This window comes from Gossypium arboreum, chromosome 8, assembly GCF_025698485.1.
Source record: "Gossypium arboreum isolate Shixiya-1 chromosome 8, ASM2569848v2, whole genome shotgun sequence".
NCBI classification, from domain to species: Eukaryota; Viridiplantae; Streptophyta; class Magnoliopsida; order Malvales; family Malvaceae; genus Gossypium; species Gossypium arboreum.
This window is the reverse complement of record NC_069077.1, coordinates 31,434,320-31,441,899: the sequence shown is the minus strand read 5'-3', so window position 1 is coordinate 31,441,899 and position 7,580 is coordinate 31,434,320. Positions and strand designations below refer to the sequence as shown.

The window sequence follows — 7,580 nt, the reverse complement described above, 5'->3', positions numbered from 1 at the left end:
AACTAAGAAACCCATCAATTTTCTTATTCAAGAGTTCTACCTGATTAGAGAGCATGGTGACCAAATCAACATTATAAACACCGGTTGTTTTATTATTCACCTGCCACTGATAGTTATTCAGTGACATCTCCTCTATAAACTCATAAGCATCTTCAGGTGTTTTATTATTGATGGTTCTGCCAGCAGCTGCGTCAACCATTTGCCGAGTCGAAGGATTTAGGCAATTATGGAACATTTGAACCTGAAGCCAAAGCAGTAACCCATAGTGAGGGCACCTTCTCAGTAAGTCCTTGTATCTCTCCCATGCATCATAAAGAGTTTCTAAGTCCATCTGCACAAACGAAGAGATATCATTACATAATTTGGTCGTTTTAGCCGGCAGAAAATATTTTAATAGAAATTTTTCGGTCATTTGTTCTCAAGTAGTGATTGACCCTCGTGGTAATATGTTCAACCACTGTTTAGCTTTGTTCCTCAATGAAAAAGGGAATAACCGAAGACGAATGGCATCATCAGAAGCACCATTAATTTTAAATGTATCGCATTGTTCCAAAAAGTTTGCAAAGTGAGCGTTGGGATCCTCATCCTGCAAACCATCAAACTGAACAAATTGTTGTATCATTTGAATAGTGTTAGGTTTTAGTTCAAAAGTATTTGCAGCTACAACAGGTCTAACTATGCTCGATTCAGTTCCTGTTAAAGAAGGTTTAGCATAAACATACATATTGCGTGGAGCAGGATTTTGATTAACCGCAATTACAGGAGGTAGCTAATTGTCTTGGTTTTCAGCCATCTCTTCGATTGGAGGTTGAGTATCATCCTCTTGCTCGTTCTCTGTGTATCTTAAGCTTTGCCTTATTGCTCTTTGGTTTCTGCGAACTGTGCGATCGATTTCTTCGTCAAAAAGTAGTGATCCTGACGGGTTTCTTCTAGTCATAAACTATAAAAACCTGCCAAGAGAAAGAAAAAGTAAACTAATAAATAATAATAATAATAAAATAAAAATTAAATTGCAAGAAAAATAACTGGCTAAAGTAATAAAAATTGGGCGTTCCTAATATCTAAGTTCCCCAGCAACGGCGCCAAAAACTTGACGCGCAATTTTGTGTGATAAGTTTTAAATATTTATAATTAATCGTTTTTTAAACTAACTATTATCGCGATGCAGGCTAGTGTACCTATTGAACAGTAGTATAGTTTTAGCAAGACCGGATTGTCGAACCCAAAGGAACTAAAAGTACTAGTAATGACTGTCCTTTTATTATCTAGCCTAAGAATAAGGGGGTTTTGTTTTAACTAACTAATTAACAAATCTAAGAATTCACAGAGAATGGAATTGGTGGATTACTTTTGGAAAACGATTGAATTAAGGCAATACCTAAGGAAAAATCCACCTAGACTGTACATGTTATTCTGGCTCCGAATCGGACGATTTATTCATTTAACTTGTTTCGTAGAGATCCCTAAGTTATGTTGTTATCCCTATTCAAGACTAATAACGTCTAATCCCTAGATTGAATAATTGAGACTTTTCTCTAATCAACACCTTAGGGTCGCATTAACTTGATCTATGGATCCCCTTATTAGGTTTTACCCTAATCTGGAAAAATCTTGTCACCCTATGTCTAGGCGCATTGTAACACCCCAAACCCGTGACCATCACCGGATTTGAACACGTGGTGTTACCGGGCTTACTTCCCTTATTTCTCTCTTTGAAATATTTGATTTCTGTTCCAGGCAGGCTAGCTAACTGTGTCACTGTCACCTTAAAAATCATATCTCGAGTTACAGAATTCGAAAATCAGTTCCATAAATTTTCCTTGAAACTAGACTCATAATACCATCTACACATTTTTTTCTAGAATTTTTGGTCAAGCCAATTAGTACAGTTTATTAGTTAAAGTCACCCATGCTACAGGGGTCAACTACACTGACCTTCGCGCATTACAACCTGGATATATTCTCGTACAGAGCTTAAATGCTCATGCCGTTTGTTTCTAATGAAACTAGACTCAAAAAGTAATCTGTACATATATGGCACGACTTCTAATTACTTCTGGATAATTTATGGTAAATTTTCAAAGTTGAGACAGGGGATCCAGAAACTGTTCTGGCCCTGTCTCACGAGAACTTTAATATCTCTCAGTATACTGCTCATATGGTCGTTTCGTTTCATCCATATGAAAATAGATTCATCAAGGTTCAATTTCATAGTTTTCTTAGCAATTAATTCCACTTCTACTATTTTTAGTGATTTTTCGATCTCATATCACTGCTGCTGTCCGCAACAGTTACTGCAGTAGACTATGCCAATTTCATGAATCTTTCCTTGGCCTTACTAATCATTCATCATACATGGCACAACTATGGCCACCTTATCAAGATTAAGGTTTCTAAGACCCGTGGCTATAGGTTCTAGCATCCCACTCAAACGACCACAAAGGCCATTTTCACATGGCTTAAAGTTTACAACCCAAAATTCAACAAAACAAAATAGCCTATACATGCCAAACGTTCTCCTAGTTCAACTACGAAGACAATACCAAAAGATTTCCAGCCGGTGTGATGACTTCAACGACGGTTCCGAGCACGCAAACGATACGAGTCCAAGAGACCTAAAATGGGTGACAAGAAAACACCGAGTGAGTTTATAACTCAGTAAGTCATAAGCATTCAACAACCATCCATTGATAAAGTTATCACAACATGAAACAATAAACGAGGCTAGGTACTCATCCATATCGAAACTACACCATAATTCCTCGGACCTTTCGGTTCAATCTCATACCAAGTCATACATCCACATTTCATATTCTATACAATAAGATATTTGAGGCACTTTACACACCAACTCATTCACACCACAATCATACAATTTCAATCATCACATAGATCTAAAGCTTACCGAGCTCAACCCCGAGCATGAACGTATTTCCTATTCGTCATGAGCTCAAGGTACTTACCCGATCCGCTGTCCATACTCAACTCGATGGAGACACACCCTCCATATAATTGTTCGATCGGAGATACATATATATATAGAGAGAGAGAGAGTACGCACACACAGTGCTTAATACTCGATTTCGCACACTTAGTGCCATGCGATTTAAGCCCGCACACATAGTGCCACACCCTTCGAGCTCGCACACCCAGTGCCGTATATTTCCAGCATGCACACTTAGTGCCATATATTTCCAGCATGCACACTTAGTGCCATATATTTCCAGCACGCACACTTAGTGCCAATCTAATCACCGTACACACGTATTGTTCAAGACACTTAGTGCCGAAAGCAAACTTTCTACACATTTCACTATTTCTTTTACATTCAACAATTGTCATCACTCCATACACATACATTTTCATTTACACATCAACTCATTTAAACACAACTGCATAGATTTTACAATCATTTAAGCAATATCAAACATATGTGCTTAATGACTTACCTTGTTTTGGGTAGAACGGTTCCAATTCGGCTACTCGTTTGCTTTCTCCTTTCCTTTGTCCGATTTTGTTCCCCTTTGCTCTTGAGCTACATCAAACAATTTACCTCTCCATCAAACACAAATATACGGCATTCACATACATTATTATGATTATTGCCGAATACTTAACACAACTAAGCTGAAAATTTACTCAATCTCATCTTAATTTATTGCTACCTATTTATCAAAATTTCCAATACAAGGTATTTAACACCTACGCCCATTTATACCCCATATGGCCGAATGTATGTATATATGTATATATATACAATGTCAACTATAACATCTTTTAAACACCTAATTTCACCTTATGAACACTTAATCAATTTTTTTCCTAATCTAGCATATATTTTCACATCCATTGTATCATCATGTAAAATCACATATAACTCATATAGGTGCAAGGCTGAATTTCAAGGTGTCCATAACCATCCAAAACACAAAATTTAACTATCATGCAAGAAGCATAAACCATGCTCATGAGCATGCCATGGCCGAATACATCACACACCATACTCCTTATAATTTTGGTCATGGTTAAACAAAGGACTCAATGCCCTACTCAAGAATACTAAAAAGAAATTTTCAAGAGTAGTCAATCCATCATTGCATGCATCATTAGCAAGCTTCACACTTAGCATGCAATGGCTTCAACACAATATCAACCTTGGCCAAATACCATTTCTATGGCATAACAAGGATTTGAACCATGGCTAATCATGAACATCAAGTTAGCAACTATAACATACATGAATCTCATGACACAACCTCATACATACCTTAATCTTGATGCATGTATAGCCAAATCTCCTTCTAGATCTCTTCTAAACCAAAATGGAGCAAAAATCCTATCTTCTTCCTTAGTATTTTCGGCCAAAAGGAAAGAACAAGGATGAACAAATTTTTTCTTTGCTTTTCTTTCACTCACGGCACAAGGGGGAAAGGATGAGCAAATTTTGATTTTTTGTTTCTCTTCCTACATGCTTAATTTTTTATCATTTCCTCATCATCCATTAACAAAACATGTTTCAACATGTTTTCTTTGCCCATAAACCATGTCATGGCGGCCACTAAGCTTCCTTTGGGGAAATTTGACATGCAAATCCTTTATTTTGCATGCATTATCAACTAGTCATCACACATTTCCCCATCATACTTTCAAAGTTTACTACTAGGTCCCTTCTAGTGAAATTCACATTTATAACTCTAAATCGAAACATAAAAAAAAAATGTCACACATGAATTAACACATATCATAGGCATCAAAATAAATTTTAAATTATTTTTATGCCTCGGTTTTGTGGTCCCGAAACCACATCCGTCTAGGGTCAATTTTGGCTGTCACAACTCTCCCCACTTAAGAAATTTTCGTCCCGAAAATCTTACCGTAAATAAGGTTGGGTATCGCTCTTTCATGGAGTTCTCGGTTTCCCAAGTAGCTTCTTCTATCCGTGTTTGAGCCATAACACTTTCACTAGCGGAACACGCTTGTTTCGCAACTCTTTCACTTCACGTGATAGGATACGAATCGGTTCTTCCTCATAACTCATATTGGCTTGAATTTCAACCTCGATGGACTAATCACGTGCAATGGATCAGATCTATAGCGTCAAGCATCGAAACATGAAAGACATCGTGAATCTTTTCGAGTTCGGGGCAAAATCAAGCGATATGCAATGGACCGACTCATTCGGATATCTCATATGGCCCAATGAACCTCGGGCTCAACTTGCCCTTACGGCCGAATCTGAGTATCTTTTTCCAAGGCGAAACCTTGAGAAACACTTTATCTCCCACCTGATACTCGATGTCTTTACGTTTCAGATCCGCGCGTCGACTTCGACGATCGAGGCTATCTTCGACTCTCACGGATTACTTTCACTTTCATTCAGCATCTCTAATCAAATCCACCCCGAAAATTTTGCTTTCACCGAGCTCAGTCCAAAACAATGGTGTACGGCATTTACGACCGTACAAAGCCTCGTAGGGTGCCATCTTAATACTTGATTGAAAACTATTGTTGTAAGCGAATTCAATCAAAGGCAAATACCGTTCCCATGAACCACTGAACTCGAGGATCTAACATCTCAACATATCCTCAAGTATTTGAATTATCCGCTCGGATTGACCATCGGTTTGGGGGTGAAAGGCGGTGCTGAAATGCAACTTGGTACCCAAAGCTTCTTGCAACTTCTTCCAAAATCGCGAGGTAAATCTCGGATCTCTATCCGACACGATGGAAATAGGCACTCCGTGTAATCTCACAATCTGAGAAACGTACAATTCGGCTAGTTTGTCCATTGAAAAATCCGTACGTGCGGGGACAAAGTGAGCCGACTTAGTCAATCTATCTACAACGACCCAAATCGCATCCTTCTTACTTGCTGACAATGGCAGTCCGGATACAAAGTCCATTGTGACTCGATCCCATTTCCACTCGGGTATCATGATCGGTTGAAGTAACCCTGAAGGCACTTGATGTTCCGCTTTCACTTGTTGACATATTAAACATCTCGAAACAAAGTCGGAGATGTCTCGTTTCATACCATGCCACCAAAACTAACATTTCAAATCGTTGTACATCTTCGTACTCCCCGGGTGAATTGACATTCGGCTACTATGAGCCTCGCTCAAAATCATCGAAATAAGTTCCGAATTCCTTGGAATACATAATCGACCCTTGAACGTCAAGCAATCTTTGTCGTCAATCTGAAATTCCGATTCTTCATTCGAAACACATTCGGCTCGCTTAGCGACCAATTCAGCGTCGACCTTCTGAGACTCAAGTATTTGATGAATCAACAACGGTTTGGCCTCTAATTCGACTACTAGCACCTTCTCGGGTGAAATGGATAGGTGAGCATCCATCGCTCTCAAAGAAAACAGTGCTTTATGACTTAAAGCATCGGCCACCACGTTGGCCTTTCCCGGGTGGTAATCAATGATGAGTTCATAGTCTTTCAACAACTCAAGCCAACGTCTTTGTCGCAGGTTTAAATCTCTCTGAGTCATCAAATATTTTAGACTCTTGTGGTCCGAATAAATGTGTCACCTTTCTCCAAACAAGTAATGCCGCCATATCTTCAAGGCGAACACTATGGCTGCTAGTTCAGGGTCATGAGTCGGATAGTTTCTCTCATGCGGCTTTAGTTGTCTCGACGCGTAAGCCACCACTCGACCTTCTTGCATCATCACACAACCCAACCCAAGCAAGGATGCGTCACTGTATATGACAAACTCTTTACCAGACTCCGGCTGTACTAGTACCGGGGCCTTGGTTAAACAGGTTTTTAGTCGATCGAAACTTTCTTGACAGCGTTCCGACCACTCGAACTTAACATCCTTTTGAAGTAGTTTTGTCATCGGTGCAGCTATCATCGAAAAACCTTTCACAAATCGTCGATAGTATCCGGCAAGCCCTAAAAAGCTCCTAACCTCGGTAACATTCCTTGGAGGTTTCCAATCGACTATGGCCGAAATTTTGTTCGGGTCCACACTGACACCCGATGCGGACACCACATGCCCCAAAAAGCTAACCTCATTCAACCAAAATTCACATTTACTGAACTTTGCGTATAACTGCTTATCTCGTAAGATTTGCAACACTAGCCTTAGGTGTTCAGCGTGTTCAGTTTCATCTCTCGAATAGACCAAAATGTCATCGATAAATACAACTACGAACCGATCCAAGTATGGCCTGAAAATTCTATTCATTAAATCCATAAATACCGCAGGGGCATTTGTAAGCCCAAACGGCATTACCAAGAATTCGTAGTGACCGTACCTCGTTCTAAAAGCAATCTTGGGTATGTCCGATTCTCGGACCCTCAACTGATAGTACCCCGACCTCAAATCTATCTTTGAAAACACTGAGGCTCCCTTTAATTGATCAAACAAATCGTCAATTCGTGGCAACGGATATTTGTTCTTTATCGTCACTTTATTCAACTGACGATAGTCGATGCACAATCTCATAGTTCCATCCTTCTTCTTCACAAACAATACTGGTGCGCCCCATGGAGAAAAACTCGGTCGAGCTAAACCTCTATCCGTCAATTCTTGTAATTGAACCTTCAATTCCTTTAATTTCGT

General features: G+C 39.3%; 1 non-coding gene across 1 annotated transcript; it reads left to right on the top strand.

Moving 5' to 3' along the window:
• The first annotated feature begins 257 nt into the window (after positions 1–257).
• LOC128279550 (small nucleolar RNA R71) lies at positions 258–364 on the top strand. The gene has a single exon (XR_008269752.1). It is a non-coding gene; the product is annotated as a small nucleolar RNA R71 (small nucleolar RNA).
• The last annotated feature ends 7,216 nt before the right edge of the window (positions 365–7,580 follow it).